The sequence below is a fragment of the Magallana gigas genome, chromosome 1, assembly GCF_963853765.1.
Source record: "Magallana gigas chromosome 1, xbMagGiga1.1, whole genome shotgun sequence".
Taxonomy (NCBI): domain Eukaryota; kingdom Metazoa; phylum Mollusca; class Bivalvia; order Ostreida; family Ostreidae; genus Magallana; species Magallana gigas.
In genome coordinates, this window is record NC_088853.1 from 18,533,311 (window position 1) to 18,551,717 (window position 18,407).

The 18,407-nt window shown below is 32.9% G+C and overlaps 1 long non-coding RNA gene across 1 annotated transcript; it reads right to left on the bottom strand.

Moving 5' to 3' along the window:
* Positions 1–6: 6 nt before the first annotated feature.
* On the bottom strand, positions 7–12,801 carry LOC117687745 (uncharacterized). The gene is made up of 4 exons (XR_010714022.1): positions 12,384–12,801; positions 7,699–8,217; positions 4,360–4,455; positions 7–2,086 (listed from the first exon to the last, which is right to left on the bottom strand). It is a non-coding gene; the product is annotated as an uncharacterized lncRNA (long non-coding RNA).
* Between the last annotated feature and the right edge of the window lie 5,606 nt (positions 12,802–18,407).

Consider the following 18,407-nt stretch of genomic DNA (forward strand, 5'->3'; position numbering starts at 1 on the left):
GGTTTGGAACACCAACAAATAAAAAAATTCTAGAATTGTAAAAAAAAAAAGTTAACAAAGAAAAATTAAAATAAAAATTGTCAGAATTTCACTCAAAAACAGTGAAATTCTGTAAAACAGTAACAAATTTACAAATTTATGCATCTGATGATATTTTCTTTTATTTAATTGTTTTAAATAAAAACCAACAAAATGACAATAACCCCTCCCTTTGCAGTAAATGAAAATACCGGTAGCCAAGCAATGCTCTTCTGTTGATAAAACTTTGAATATCTTTCTAATGAAAGTCTTGACAGATGCAATTAATTGTTTCAAATTTTCCCCACTTTCTCCTGTGGTACAATGGAACTCTATATCAGAAAATTGATCCCATAGGACTATGATTTTCTTTGATGAGCTTGTTTAATTTAATAAACTCCCAAAACATTACCATAGTTACCATACTATGTAAAAATATGTAAAAAAGAAAATTTAATATTACAAACAATTTTAAAATTGCCAAAACACTACAATCATATCAGTTATTTTGAATGTCATTTAAAATAATGCCCTATAGGGTCACTTCATCAATTTACTTGACTAATAAATTTAAACAACTTCTAAAAATAGTTAACTTCTTTATTAATAATGATATTATTTATTTCCTTATAATGATAGAAACTTTTGGTTTACATGAAACAGTTTTAAAATAGCCCCAAAACCACTGCCCATTTTACAGATTATCAATTTTCCCTAAACACATGCTCCATCTGAACCATGGCTCAGATAATGGCCCCCTAGGGACAAATGAATTCAGCCACACTTGTCTTTGATGTTCTTATTAGCTCCATTGACAAACAACAATTTTGCATTGTCAGTTGATAGAATATTTATAAAAAATAAATTTAGTTAAGACATAAAGACAAAAACCTCCATCTGGATGTATTTATATCAATATATTTTAGAGTGTTTTAATACTATTAATTAATTAATAAAATCTGTAAGGATTACCTCCCTTACTTTTCAACATCGGTGTACAATATATAGAATAAGGAAAATGAAAACTGTCATAAAATCTTGTCTGATCTTAAAAAAAATGCAGATGCACATCATTAAATAGTGATCAACATATGTACAAATTTTCAGACTGTTCCATGCAGCAGTAAAAAATTCTAGGGGGGTGGGGGGGGGGGGGGGGGCAAATTAAGTTGTGTCTACAGACAGACGGCCAGATGGACAGACAGACAGATGGACGGACAGAGTGAAACCAATATACCCCCCTAAACTTCGTTTGCCGGGGTATAATTATGGCACGATGGTGAACACCAATTAGGTAAATTGATTGCAACGCCATTGTCCTCAAACATCACACATTTATAACATACAAAGTTTCATTAAACTCCAAACTCACTTTTAGGCACTAGCAAGGATTTAAGGAAATATTGCTACATAACATTTCTATCCTGTTCACAAGTATAGCATTTACTCGAACTTTTGCTTTAAAAGCATTGTACCGGTATATTCATGTTAATTGGCATTGTTGGCACATTTTCTGGATCAGTGAAATATGTTTAATACATATTCAAATTTCATTGCCTAAATTAATGAACACGTTGAAAAAAGTTTTGAACACATTGGAAAAAGTTTTGAACACATTGAAGTATATTGCCTATCTATTAAACTCAATGAATTAAATACAGTACTGTAGATTCCTAATTATAGAAACGCGATGAACTAATATCCGCGTAAAATCGTTAGAAGCACCCTTCCCGGATTTTAAAATCTCGCCATTATTATCTGAGAGTTCAGAACTATAAGAAATATTTAAAAAGAAAATTTCCACATTTGCGATTTTATATTCTCGCGATTTGATACAAACCAGCGGGATCGCAGAATTAAGTACTAGCGTAATATAAGGAATTTACAGTACACTAAGGGCATAATCTAATGTTTACAAGCTTTTAACATCTGGTTGCCTGACTAACTTAACTCTCAGACTGGTACAAAAAGCTTTACAAAATACAATACAAAATAAAAACACTGTAGCTGATTGAAACACGTCAGCCTTTTGGGAAAATAGCTAGTCAGCACCGGCCATTGATATCATCTGAAAGAGAAAAAATATATACCAGTAAACCGCATATGCATATATTCAGTAATAAGACTTTAAAATACTCTATCTCTACATGTATATTATTTGACCAATGATCAAATCATGCATATGAAAAGATTTTCAATTTTATTCTCAGGATATTCTAATGCTAAACACTGAGCCCTTTTTGTAGCAGGATGATGTCATATTCATATATATCACATACCATCATTTTGTTATGCATACTTTAAAACCCATTGTCAGGCGCAAGAATAGCCCAGGGGCCACAGTCCAAACAATATATATATATATATATCAATATACTTGCATTAATCAGTAACACCATACAATATCATAGCTCAAGTTACAGTTTTTCTTGCCAATTGGTTTTAAAAAATATGTTTAAAGATTTTATATAAATATATATATATATATATATATATATATATATTCCTACGTACTAAAAAATTTTACCCACCCATCAAAGTCCAGCCCAACCCTGCATGGGATCATGATTTGAAAAAACTTAAATCTAAACTACCTGAGAATGTATCCACACATTTCTAAAAATGGTTTTTGAAAGGAAGATTTTAAAGATTATATTCTCTATATATATTCCTATGTGAACATTCCAAACCCCATTGGGGCCCCACCCTGCCCTACCCAAGTTTAAGCCTTCCTGCCAAATGGTTTTCAAGAAAAAGATATATTAAAATACCAACAAATTTTCAATACTTCAAAATTATCTTCCCCTCAAAGAGGGCATCATGCATGGACCTTCATTTGAACAAAAATGAATTTCACAATTCAGGCAGAGGTTTTTGTGGACTTAACCATCATTCTTTTTTTCCCTCCCCACGTGTCGGAATAAAGAGGAAAAGTTTGGAAAAGCTGGCCTTTTCTTTGCATATTTGGCCCCACTCAAGAGGCCACTGGTGTACATCATTATTAACGAGGCCGAGTACAGAACGAGTACGCACGCTTTCGCGCAGCGTTTCATTTGTATTATGACGTCATCTTTTTGCGTTGTTGACGCCATGGCGTGATAGTTTTAACTGCAGATATTCAGCGAAATTTGTTGAAAATAGCTCGTTTGATGCGTAAAATTGATTTTATATTGTGGAATAAACATAAATGTCTCGAAGTATAAGCTATATTTGGGCTTGGGTCGAAAACGTGAAGAGGGTTAAGCAAGCCTAGCCCTCTCACGTTTTCTTAACCCGCCTAAATATAGCTTAATTCATATATTTCAAGACAGAAACCATGTAATTTATATTAATGACCCTTAATATGTGATGTTATATATTTATTTATTACTTAAATATGTCTGAATGTTTTAATAATTCTATAAAGATCACCATTTCCGCTTTTGTCAAATAAAAAATAGCCATTATCTGACAAACTGGGAAATTGGGTATACAAAAAAACAACTTTGATAAGATCCCTGGAACAAACCAGGAGGTAAAAGGTTTTTTTTATTTGACCATTTGATGCCTTTTAGCAATAACTTTAATATGTAGAACAGAAAAAGAAATCCCTAGGGCAGAAGTTTAAAAAAAATGTAAAAAATGTGCAAATTGATACATTTCAGGCAAAATCCCATCGGGTCCTATGTTAAAAATTAACAAACTTTGAGATGACCCCTTAAACAAACGGTGTGGTAAATGTCTTATTTTTTTTATCTTAAAATAATAATTATATCAGTAGAAGTTCGTGTAAAAAATTTCATTAAAAAATCTAGGGCAGAAAAAATTAGACCCGGCCTCGTTAAGCTGATAAATTTTACAATTCAGATTCCTCTTATCCTCGAGATTGTCAAACCAAAAATGAAAAACAACCCATGGCATTGTAGTTTTCAAAAAGAAGTTAAAAATGTATATTTTTTTAAATGGACAAAGCATGACACATATTGCACAAAAATTAATGCAAGTTGTACAACAAGTGATGAAGATTGATAGTAGGTGACCTAGCTAATATAAAAACTCTATTCCTGTGCTTGATAAGTGATTGAGTGCTTTCTTATATGCTTTTTTTTTTTTTAAATTTTCTCCAGGAAATAAATCGGTACATTATCTTAAAGGCATTAAATTCATGTATGACCATCCTTTTTTAATACTAAGGCTGTTAAATTTATTCTACAAAAAAATAAAGAGAGTTATCAAAAAGCTCTTCCTTTTTGGTGAAGACAAAAATGTTCTATTTAGTATATTATCATATTAATTGAATGTTAAATATTTTTATCACTTTGAAATTTCCTTTGAAAAACCCAATCAATTTGTAATGCTTACCATTGCACCATTGTAGCATTGGCCCCTTGTACCATCCTGCCAGTGTACCATAGCCCAGTTGGACCTCCAACCAATTCCTCAGGTCGACTATTGTACCTGTAAGAGGGTGGAATTCAAATAATTATTTTACTTTGATCTATTGAATGTTTATATAAAAAGGAAATTGTCTGGGGTTTTTAGGTATTGATCTGGGTGTCTTTTTATTGTGTAAACATGTGACCAACATACCACTAGGCTAAGTTGGATTTATTAAGTTATATTTGCATATCAATTGTTCTTTCCCACTATAAGTCCATACGGAGGAACTGCAATTACATTTCTATAATCGCAATTGCTCTGTCTGTATACTATGACGTCATAGAGGTGTGACGTCATATACTTTTCCATGACGTTTAACGATATAATGATAGATTAAAACAACTATACGATACATCATATCTTTATTTTTCTCCAACTCCATAAATTGATGTTTTTAATATTAAAACATGTCTTATAATAACATTTTAAAGGAATTAGTTATATCATTGATTGTGTTTACAAATCTATGTGAATTAAAATGATACATTACAGTCTGAATGTTTATTTTTGATGCAATGGCTAAATGTCAAGGTCTATGCTAATACAGGGTATTTGAGAGTGGTAAAATGCATGCAAATATAAGTAATAAACAACGATTATTTAGTAAACATGGCGTTATGAATAGCAACTGCTCTGCTGGCATATTTTCCATGATGCGCTAGCAATAAACAGAGCAATTGCTATTCATAACGGCATGTTCACTAAATAACGTTGTTTATTTCTTAAATATAGTTACATTTTATCTTTATTTATAGAAAATACATTTAGGTTTTCAATTATTAATCATATTATGTAATTATACTTTCATGATAAATACTGAAATCTGATTGGTTTAGACGCAGCTGATAATTCGTTCTATTACCATCAGCGTTAGCAACACACTTAGCAACGGGTAACACAACGAATTGTTACATGCGCGTAAACTATGCGCGTACGGTTTGCCAAAGAATTCACGTCAATTATATATAAAAGTAGTAAAGTAGTCATTTAAAATTAAGACATTCAGTATAATAAAATAAATACTGCCCGTTTAGGGGGGTAAGAGTTGAAATTGACACCCCTCGAAAACCATTGTCAACCTCCACTTCGCGTCGATTGACAAAAGTTTTCTCGGGGTGTCAATTTCAACTCTTACCCTCCTAAATGGGCACTATTTATATATTGTTATACTGAAATCTGATTGGTTAAGACTGTTCATATATAATCCTTTCTATTACCCTCAGCATTAGCAACGCACTTAGCAACAGGTAACATTAAAAATTGTTACATGTGTGAAAATTATGCGCGTACGGTTCGCTGTAGAATTCATGTTATTCCTATATGAAAGCTGTAAATATTCTTAAAAATTAAGACATTCAGTATAACAAAATAAATAGTGCCTGTTTGGGAGGATATTTACAGTTGAAATTGACACCCCCCGAAAACCATTATCAACCTCCGCTTTGCGTCGGTTGACAATGGTTTTCTCGGGGTGTCAATTTCAACTGTTACCCTCCCAAACAGGCACTATTTATATAATGTCATAGGCTAGCATTCTGGATAATTCTTACTTAGTTTACTTTCACTATTCAAGAGAAAGGCAGAGAGTGAAGACATATTGTCAACTTCTGTCCAAAGCACAGTGTATCCTTAATAAGGTATGTGTATTTGATCATTATTTTGCTTATTGCAATGAATAATTAAAGTAGTGTGAGTAAACAAATTATTTTTATCATCTATTAATATTGAAATATATAATTTTTTAAAGTTTTTGAATGAGAAACAGATAAACCTGTATTAATACTAGACAAAGGAAAAAATGTGTGTGTTTGTGTATTTATATATACATGTATATAATTATATTTATTAAACAATAAAACACTTTCTTTGGTGATTCATGCTGGATAAAGGTGGCGACATTGCAGAAAAAATACATAACCAGCGGTTAAGCAGGTTATGTAAATTTTTTCTGCAATGATCGCTACCTTCATATTACCTGCATGAATCATCAAAGAAAGCATTTTTTTTATTTATATTCACAATTAATAAATTGATTATAAAAAAGTAAGTAAAATTCACTTAATTACTGTTAATGTACATTGGCTAAAAGTAACAGCCAAATCGTCTCCTGTTAGAGATTTTGAGTCTGACATCATGATTATTAGTGCAGTCCATGATTTTTCTTAGGTCGATGTAGGTTTCGACCAATTGATTAACAGGGCGTGTCAATATTAGTCCTGTCAGTATCAGCCGCTGTAGATTTCACCCAATTGATAAACGGGGCGTGCAGATTTCAGTCTGGCTGTTTCTATAAAGCTATGAATTAACTAATATAAGTTTCGTATATATAATATATGCAATAAATATATATAAATATATATAATTTTTATATTTATATAAAACTTAAGGAGCCTCGGGGAAGAATGTTTCAAACATACGATTTCCTTTAAATTTTTTACAGTGAAAAGTCAACTTATGTGTAAACTACGTACAAAATATAGATCAGTAAATTGACCAGATAGTTTATTTGTTTACCGCGCTCAAAGTTTTGTCCATAATGTTCGATTCATCCCCGACATTTTATATAGGATTATATATACAGAAGGCAATATTTTCGTCCCGAGGGGGCTAATATAATCAACGTTGCCTGAAAACACAGTCAACATTTGTTTTGTTATATGAAGAAACAAACCAAAATTTAAGAAAGTAATTTAAAACAGATCGCCGAAATTTTTCAACTCAACGTAAAATTCACGAATTCAATTTTGCACAAAATTCATTTCCAAAATATCCTCGGCATCAATAGATCAGTGGTGATATTCCACCGCCTGTAAGAATTAAGTTACAGATGTTCTACCTGATTTTACTTCAAAGTAACTCGCAAATCTTCATTTCCGTTATGATAGCAAACCGTCGCATTGCGCGTTCGTTGTTTACATGCCTTGACTGACTGTCTATTATGACGTCACCTTGTTTTGGAGTCGCGAAGAGTTATTTACATCACCGTTTACGAATCAACAAATCAGAAGCGATTAACTGAAATAGAGGGAACTTTTTTTTCTAGATATTATTCCTAGTCAGTCAATATTAAAAAAATATTGACCGGTCAATATTTTTCGGACAAGCTTTTATTATAATTATTGACTATTCGTCTATATAGAGAGTTATATAATGAGAATATACTACTGAATATAACAATAATTTTTAGGAACCGTCAACATTTATGATATGTATATGTACGGAAATAAAGAACCGCAGAACACAATTCAGAGTGTTACATACCATTGTCCAGCTGCGTGGTTGCACCAGTGTTCAATGCAATTGTACCAATGAACAGTCATCCCGTTCAGTTGTCCTGTCGTATGGTTCTTCTGTTGTACCATCGTGCCATCATTCAGTTTTACCACCGAATTGTTTTCCAGCTGAACTGTTGTACCATTCATTAGTTGTACCATTGTAACACTTCTCAAATCTACTGCTGAAGCATGATTCAACTGTACTCCTGTACAATTATTCTGAAGTACTGTGTTACCATTGCTCATAAGCATTTTTATTAAAGTGTTCAGTTTCAGCACAGTACCATTGTTTGAATCTTCTTTTGTAACAATGTTTAGGCATACATCAGTACCATCATTCAGTTGAAAAACCTTAACAAGGTTCAGTTGCTGACTTCCAATACCTTGCAGTTGTTCTCTTTCAGCAAAATGATGTCCTCCATTTTTAACATGGTAGCCTATTTCTCCACCTCCACTGCACCATTTTAAATTTGTGCTGATTTCATCTACACCAATGTCTGTCATTCTTTTTGAAAAAAAAATCAAAAATTCATTGAGTGAGAAATATGATATGCACTGATTATTATTACATTAATTTATCTTGGTTGTTTTTTTTTCAAAATTTGTTGGAAGCTTTATCTGGATAATTTCTTGGAAGCTATAGGTGAGGATATACCAAACAATGGAACTGTACTGTTATATAAACTTTCCTAAACCAATGTACATCTTTGTTAATGATGTCACAAATCATATCTGATAATGTTTTCACCTCATTACAGTGTTAAGATAGAGGAAGAAAGGGAAAATCAAAGACCTTATTAATAAGAGAAAAACAAGGCAATAACAAGAAGGTTTTCCATTGGAAACAGAAAACCTTAATAAGAAACAGTAGGAAAACAATAAGGTCTTCCGTTGGAAACGGAATCCCTTAACTAGACATCATTGTGATCAAAGGGCCCCACTCAGACAATTGACAATAGGATGAAAAGCATTTCGAAGGATTTTTTGACCTTAACATATGACTTGAAAATTTTTCTGTTGGCATAGAACTTTAATTCATGCTTATAATCGTTTTGTTTAAAAGAGCATGGTCACGATTTTGGTCAAAATTTATTTTTCTGTTTTTAATGTATACTTTGCTTTAGTATAGCATTTCTTAATGTTGATAAAAACTTGAAAGTAAATTGTCGAGTTATTCGCAAGATACAGAGCTCACAATTCTTTGTTGCTTAAACAAAGCACAAGACATGTTTTTGTTTACATTTTGAATATTCAAGGTTTAGACCTAAAATGAATGTGACAAACGCTAGGAACTGATCTTTTATGTTCAAAACGAATGAAAAGTTTTAAAAAACAGCTAGAAAAAGAACCTTAATAAAACCAATGTAAACAAAAACAAGGCATGAGCTTTGTTTACATAACAAAGGATTGTGAGCTGTGTATCTTGCATATAACACTGACATTCAAATTTTTCTTGATTAGTAGAAATGCATTCTAAATGCATGGTCACGATTTTGGTCAAAAATTATTTTTCCGATTTTAATGTTTACAATGCTTTAGTGAAGCATTCTTAATAAGCAACCAAAATTTGAGTGTCATTTGTTGAGTTTTAAGCGAGTTACATAGCTTACAATTCTTTGCCATTTAAACAAAGCTTTTGTTTACATTTTGAATGTTGAAGTGAAAAATTTCAATTGTAGACCTAAAATGAATGTGTTAAACGTTAGGAACTGTTTATTTATGCTTAAAATGAATAAGAAGATAGAAAAATTAGCTTGAAAAAGGTTTTTTATTGGTATATTGAACCTATGTAAACACAAACAGGGCACGAGCCTTGTTTACATGACACAGATTTGGGAGCTCTGTATCTTGCTTAAAACTTAAAGACCGACTCTCAAATTTCATTTGATCAATAGAATTGCATTTCTAAAGCATTGCAAATAATAAAAACAGAAAAATAGAATTTGACCAAAATCGTGACCATGCACCTTTAAAGCATTATATTTACATTCCACATATTATTGGCTTGTAAAGTGTATTGAACGCTACAGCAGTTATAACACTGTAATGCACACAGGTTACTCAAAGGCTAAAATTACGTGTTTTATTATGACATCAAAAACGTCGTAAACTGCAACGTCACAAGCGAAAATCAAAGTTCACGCTTGTGGCTGTTACAGTGGCTCTTCCATTAATATGAACTTACCCTTAGGATAAGATAGGAATGTTAAGGTATAAATCACATTTGTGGACAAGGCAAGAAGTTAAAACATAAGTAATCACAGATTACCGAGACGAGGCATCACCCTTATCAGACATCAACTTCATGAGACCACCTTTATAATATTATATTAAAATCATACTTTATGATCTTGGATATTCATGGATAAGAACATAAACCTTTGTTGACTTTTTATTGTACAACAACTTGTTGATTAAATAAACAATCAAATCAGCTGATTAATTTGAAAAAAAACAACAAATGCTTGCTTTAATTTCTGGTGATTATTTTTAGGAACTTAAATGTCAACACTCGAACGTCACAGCTACTTATAGCAAAGCATGTCAGTATATTCAACAGTCAGCATAATAAAATCATAAAATATACAATATTATATCATAGGATACAATATTACATATTGCAATATTATATGTAACATATCATGTGATAAAATAATAATACAATATAATATTATACAATATTGTATAATAATATATGATACTATATAACAATATCATGATACAATATCATATCATAAAATATCAAAAAATTGGTACAATATCATATAACTTTTTACAATATAACATATGATATTATGTTGTATCATATTAAAAAAGTGTTTCATATCATACAATACTATATCATAGGAGTCATTGACTCCCCCTGGATGGAACACCAGTCCAACTGACTCTGACAACTAATGCCATGCAACCTTCTTACAGTACCATTTTCACTTATAGAGTTTCCTGGTACAGATCGAATTATCCATTTTTGGGAGTTGATTTTTAATCAACTCTCCTATGCAGTCACGCGGACAAACCGAAAGTGAAACAGTGTTTGAACCTCAGCACAAATCATTGCTCCTGACAAGACTTAGTTCTTGAAATTAATTGATGAATTCGATGTAATGTATGCTAAAGCATTGTTTTTCAAGGAAACTTATTTACAAATACCTTAAAAATAGTCAGATTTTAAATGATACGAACAATTTAAATATATTTTGTAGTCGTATGTATTCCTACGCCAGAGTTCAATATAGTCTCGTTCAACTCGACGCTCGGCTGTCTCCGTAAACCCTTGTCGGAGATTTACGGTGTCAGCCGAGCGTTTGGTTGAACGAGACTAGAGTTCAATATTGCTTGGATCCATACAATTTTCGAGAAATATTTCTACCACTGATACATAGTTTGATTGAATTAATTTTATCTTTAAAAATTATTTAACATGATTCATATGGAGGTTTCTCGACATTCTAGTCGAAAAAGTTCATTTCAAAAATTCATATTATAAAAATATGCGTAATTCAAATTAGAAACTACGTATACATGTACTTGTCATGCAAAATAACATATCATTGATTTTAAAATAAATAAACATCGACAAAATCAACTCCCGTCAGTTCTTCAGTACTTTGATTTAAAATTATAGGTCATTAGCTCTACTAAGACAGCTTCAGTATCATCTAGATGTTTTGCCAATATCAGCTTGGGTTTTTTTTTAAAGACATGCAGAGCTTTAAAAAAAAAACCTATTAATTCATTTATCAGTGTTTCCCTGCCATACCAGAATATAAGTATGTGTACATTTGACCCGGATGGATTGAACGAGGCACATTTCAGCTCAGCAAGTCAATGATAAATAATTAATAAGGAAATGTTTGGCATAATTTCTTTCCTCATGCATAATGTACAACTTGGCACAAAATCCACATTTAAATTTGTATATAGTATATACAAACCTTGTCCGTACCTTAAAAATCAATTGATCGCTTTAAACATAAATTCAATACTTTGCCGAATACAAATGCAGACTTCCACAAAGAGTTTACGTGAACTAGTTTTGTTTTTTTTGAGATATCGAACTCGATCACATATAGAGTGCACGTACGTTGCACGTAAACAGATTTCTATTGATAAAAATTTACACCTTTAAAGCTTAGAGTTTTTAATTTTCAAGTATGGACACGAAATCTATCTTGCCAGTGAGATTTGGATATTTTTTAGTAAAGTTTATCATGGAGTCTGGACTTTGCTTAAATAATCTCTCTTCATTTCAACAAGTACAAAGGACTTCATTAATATACCATGCACTGATTTTCTTTCAAAATATTCTGTGTTACTTATCATTTCTTTTTCAATCAAAGACTGTTGTTCTAGAGTAAAGCTCTGATTAGTTGATTTCAAGTCCATTCAAAATATACCATGTATAAAAATACTGTGACAGTTTCTATAGATATTAAGTTTTTTGAGAGTCTTGTTTTGAGCAATTACATGTAATAACCAATTATTCTACTGGTACTTCATTTCCTAATTGATTGACCTTGAACATATCTGACCTAATACCCCTGACCTTAAGGTCATTGAGTATTAGGTCTCTACCTTGTATTAACTTAATTATAAGCTAGAAGAAATTTAAGTTAAGGGTAGAGATTAAATACCAAAAATTTATGAATTACATACAGTCTTACTTACCATTCTGGAACTTCCAATATAGAATCATTTTCCACTCAAATATATCCAAGAATGATTTTTTGAATATTCCATGTAATTCAAGAGTAGGTTACTCTTTATTGAATCCATCCTCTGGGTCTAAGTCCTTGGAGTTTAGTCAGGAAATAAATACTCATCCTGTGGGGTGTTTGGATTTTTTACTGCAGTCCAGTTGGATATATTAACTATTTCCACAAAAATGTTTCCTGCACCCCCCCCCCCTCCCCATTTGCTACATGGCTGAAACTGATAAGTTTAAAGGTAAAGTAAATTGAATTCAATGTATGCAATTGAAAGACATAAAAGTTTAACAAAGATTAAGATTGTGGCACTTAACTTTGTTTATAATTTCAATTAAGTCCAAATTTCTTATTCCGTAATAATTAACAATTATTATTTTTTGGGGAAAAGCTTGTGCTGGGCAAAAAAGTCTTACCTAGCTGTATTGATAAAGACATGACCAAAATCCATGCATGTTATGCACACTTCACTGTAACATAGAACAAACATTGCATGTCATTGAATAAATATTCGGTCCAAAGTACTCTATAAGCTATCAAAAAAGGTTAAAGGCCTTCATCTACATACACAATACTTACCGGTACCTACAGGTTTTATAATGTCGATCAATACAGTACACCATGAAGATAAGATTTTATTTAAACTTCCCAACTCTCAGGCCCACTATTTTAAACCCAAGGAAACCTATATAATTCATATAAAATATGAATTAATTTAAGTTATACAAAAGTTATACATATTATACAGTATTGTATCATAATATACAATACTATACATAACTATATGATACAATATCATATTATAATATACAAAGAATTTGATACAATATCATTTTGTATCATATTACTTTTTACAATATATCAATATGATATAATATACCATAGGAATCATGTAAAATAATGTTTAACAAAAAACACATCTATCAAACAGGTCTGAGTGAGGTAGGAGACTTTTAGGCATCCTTGATAATAGAGATCAGGTTTTGCATCTGAAGCGTCCTCTTCGATTCATTTATATTATAAATAGTTAAATCAAATATGCATGCTATTATCTTTAAAACATGTTATCTGTTCTAAAAAATACCTATACCTCCTCCAGCATCTGAAACCTGATCTCTATTATCAAGGATGCCTAAAAGTCTCCTACCTCACTCAGACCTGTTTGATAGATGTGTTTTTTGTTAAACATTATTTTACATGATTCCTATGGTATATTATATCATATTGATATATTGTAAAAAGTAATATGATACAAAATGATATTGTATCAAATTCTTTGTATATTATAATATGATATTGTATCATATAGTTATGTATAGTATTGTATATTAAACCTTAACCTCCTCCAGCATCCGAAACCTATGGCTCAGATTCAGCATTCAAGCCTGTCTGGTGCATCAGTATCATAAGACGCACCATCCATAGAAGTCTGGTGAAGTTAGGACAAGTAGTAACTAAGATATAATCATCAGAGGGCACCTGCAACAAAAACTTTAACCAGCTCTCAAAACCTTAACCTCCTTCAGCATCTGTAACCTATAGCTCAGATTCAGCACCCAAGCCTGCTGGTGCATCAGTATCATAAGACGCACCATCCATAGAAGTCTGGTGAAGTTAGGACAAGCAGTAACTAAGATATAATCATCAGAGGGCACCTGCAACAAAAACTTTAACCAGCTCCAAAAACCTTAACCTCCTCCAGCATCCGAAACCTATAGCTCAGATTCAGCACTCAAGCCTGTCTGGTGCATCAGTATCATAAGACACACCATCCATGCATGTTTGGAGAGGTACGGACCTGCAGTAACTTAGATATTGCTATCAAAGGGCACCTGCAACAAAAACTTTAACCTGGTCCAACAACTTTAACCTCCTCCAGCATCTGAAATTTAGGACTCAGATTTAGCATCCAAATCTTTTAAGTCCATAAATAGGTCCAGATGCATCATCCATGCAAGTTTGGTGAAGATAGGACAAGTAATAGCATAGATACAGGACCTGCAACAAAAACTTTAACCTGGTCCTGACGCCGACGCCGACGCCGACGCCGACACCGACGCCGACGCCGAGGGTATAGCATAAGCTCCCCCTGACTTCGTCTCGGTGAGCTAAAAATCAGAGGGCACTTGCTCAAAAAAACTTAAACCTGAGCTCTAAAAACCTTAATCTCCCCCAGCATCCAATACCTATGGCTCAGATTCAGCATTCAAGCCTGTCTCCCATACCAAAACATTCTCACAATTTGCTCATGAGCAGCTCACGTGAGGACTAACAAGATTTCCTCACGTGAGTTGCTCATGTGAGTCTTATGTGCAATTTAACATGCAAATTAGGTAAAATGCTCACGTGAGAAAAATTCTGCACACGAGCATTTTTTGCTCACGTGAGGAATTGACCTGCTCACCAAGAGTTTTGCTCACATGAGGCTCATGAGGCTTATGAGACTCATGAGGCTCATGTGCAACAGTTGCTCACTTCAAAGACAATGGACAAAAATTGAAATTAAAATCATCAATATATATTTACATCAGTCATTTTAAAAATACAATTTCATACATTGTTTAACATTACATTTACATAAATCTTTAGAAAGTTTACCAATAATAAATGCTGGCATGTTGAAACTTGTATTGCAGTTTGATCACACAAAGCAGTGTAGCACACAGCTGGACTTGGAAAAAAATCACAGTTCACAGTAGGCAAAGTTCAATTTAACCATACAAAGTAGTTCATAAGTGCTGCATGAACACTGGCTGCATTTCAATCGATCGAGGCATTCGTCTCTAACATTCCAAATGTCCTTTTTTTGACAGTCTCGTGTCTCACATGCTCTCTGATTTCACACATAAACTGTAAACCACACAAACGGCTGACTACCAGATCATCACAATAATATCCAAATTGACACAACCAGACTTCAGCATGTATAACTTCTCCATTACTTAAATTACGTCTTCACTTTTTTTGTTGCATCATTCATAAAATCAGCGAGCTTTTCATGATTTTCTTCAGGTCTGTGCAACTCAGGGCAGGCCTATTGGAAAGATAAATAAATTTGATATCAGTGAAATTGTTAAAAGTTTTCATATTTCAAGCAGTTTTTAAGAAAATCATTATATAATACTGCAACTATCAATATTATCAGATTCTGCACAAGAAAACATGAACTCTTTTCTTCGTGTCATAAAATCGTTAATCAGTGTTAATAATAAAAAATATATAGTTAGAAATTATTGTCAAGTAAAATGTCAAAGAAAAAAATAACGTGTGTTTTATTAGCATTTGATACACCGGTATTTGCCCGATGGTCAGTTGTAAATTGTTTAACCCCGTTTTAAAGGTATGCTAAGATCACAGTATTTCGTTTCATATTCATTCTAATTACAAACACGTTTAACTGCCATTCAAGTGATTCAAAGAATATGTTTTAACAAGTTAATGCTCAACTTACTTGAAGTGCTCATACAGAAGATGCAGGGGGTGTCGACACTCGATTCATTCATTCAGATTCTTCCTCTGTTCAGCCGTGGATTTTTCACACTAAAACACTCCATAGACAAATACCCCATTGACAACGTAGTTTTTAACCTTATCAACCGGTAGTACCGTACAGAATCAGATAATTCCCTTTTTAATTCATTTCACCGTCATCTATGATGGTAGACAATATGGCGGAATCGAATATGAAAATTGGCGGCTGGCATTTAATCGACCAATGAGCGCTTGCGTAGCCTATACTGGTTCCCCCGCCACTGCGTTATTTACTTCGTTTTGGACGGGAGCGAGAACCAGAATAGCGGGTAACTTTACATTAAAACAAAAGTAAAAGTAGAAACAAACAGCTTACGAAAAATCACAATATCAAGCGGTTTTGTCAGATTCTCATATCTAAATAGTAAGTTGAGTGATAATTGAATTTAGGAAACAAAATTAAAGAATATAACGTTACCAAAAAAAAACAAAAAAACGGACAGTTTTGTGTTCACGAAAAAAAAAAATGGGGTGGGGGAGGGGGTGTCAAAATGTACTTGTTAACAAAATTTTGCAATTGCTTACGTGAGGAAAACGGACGTATTTTTTTTTTCATTTTGATTTAACTTTGATACTGCATATACTGACTAAGTCCAATTTCCTAACCTCTTGCTCACGTGAGAAAGTTGAACTTAGAAAAAAAATCTACCGTCAATGTATCTGTATAGCCTGTTGCTTACGTGAGCAATTCGAATAGAATTTTGCTCATGAGCAATCAGGTGAGCATATTTTTGCACATGTGCATTTTGGTTAGTATTTTCCTCCCTAACAGAGACTAACAATCTGCACATGAGCAAATTGAATTCCTACCTAATTTGCATACATTTCTTACTAGATTCTCATGTGCTTCTCATGAGCTGCTCATGAGCATTTGTTAGAATGTTTGGTACGGGCAGTGGTGCATCAGTATCATAAGACACACCACCAATGCAAGTTTGGTAAAGTTAGGACTAGTAGTAACTTAGAAATTGCTATCAAAGGGCACCTGCACCAAAAACTTTAACCTGCTCCAAAAACCTTAACCTCCCGCAGCATCTGAAATTCATGGCCCAGATTCAGCAGCCAAGTCTTTCAAGTCCATAAGTAGATGCATCATCCATGCAAGTTTGGTGAAGATAGGACAAGTAATAACTTAGATACATGACCTGCAACAAAAACTTTAACCAGGTCAGGAAGCCGACGCCAAGGGTATAGCATAAGCTCCATCACCCCCCCCCCCCCCCCCCCCCCCCCCCGACTTCGTTGCCTTAAGCTAAAAACAAAATTAAAACACTCTTCTTTTCTCCACTTATTGTAAAGAACTATATTAGATATTGTCAAATATCTGCCCCAATTTAACTTATTTCTTACTGGTATCGTATCGAAATCAGATCTTCAAAAAAATTACACAGAGGATGTCTATCACATTAATTCTGTTATCAGTTATCATTGTCCAATATCTGTTTATTTATGACATCACCAACATTTGGTTATTCCAGCAATTTTGCAAACATGATAATATTGTCATTTTTGCTTCATATTTCCCCTCTGATGGTACATGAACACAGTTCTGCTCAAGTAAAATGTTAACATTTTTTGCTCATAAAACTATACACATCACAGTTTAAGTAGTACATGAGCAAGCATGCACTTTATTTCCTAATCATCTCCACTTGAATGGCACTTCACTTGCATAAAATTGAAAGCTCTTCAACCAAAATTACCTTTTGACAAATTTCATTGAAATGACTCCCGAGTTTGGGAGAACAAGATAAATAGAAAGTTACAGTTGGACAGACAGACACCACACAACATGTGATCAGGAAAACTTTCTTGAAACTTCCAATTAGGTATAAAGCTAAAATATAGCATTAAAAAAATTCTTAATTTTTCATTTGATAAATACTGAGAAATAAATGAATTTGCTTGAAGACATACTAAGCAATTTGAATTCTTTGGTTTCGTTACTGTGTAATACAGTTATTCAAAAACGTGTGCACAAATTTCAGTCTGAATTACATATCAAAGTAATAAGGTGATAAAGACTGCAATACTGAACAATTACCTTTGTTCCTTGAATACCAATTAATTAAAAAAAAGAAGACAGAAAATGTTTGGATCACTATTTTAATGCAGATTCACATAACTTAAAAAATATAATAATAACATGGCAAGGATTCTGTCATGTTTACAAGTGTGCCTACAGTGTACATTTACTACAGTTATAAAACAATACCAGCAGTAATGTGTACATGTAAATAAAACACAGGTGTTTGCTACAGAGAGGAGATAAAGGTAACAGTACCTAGCACCAGGCAAGTGAACACATAATACACACGGGCATTTGATTTATACCCCCCCCCCCCCCCCCCCCCCCCCCCCCCCCCCGAAACTTCCAATTACTTTCATACATATACAACTATTTATGAGTTATTTCAAATCAAACCAAATTATAACTCCCCTCCTCCCCCACCCA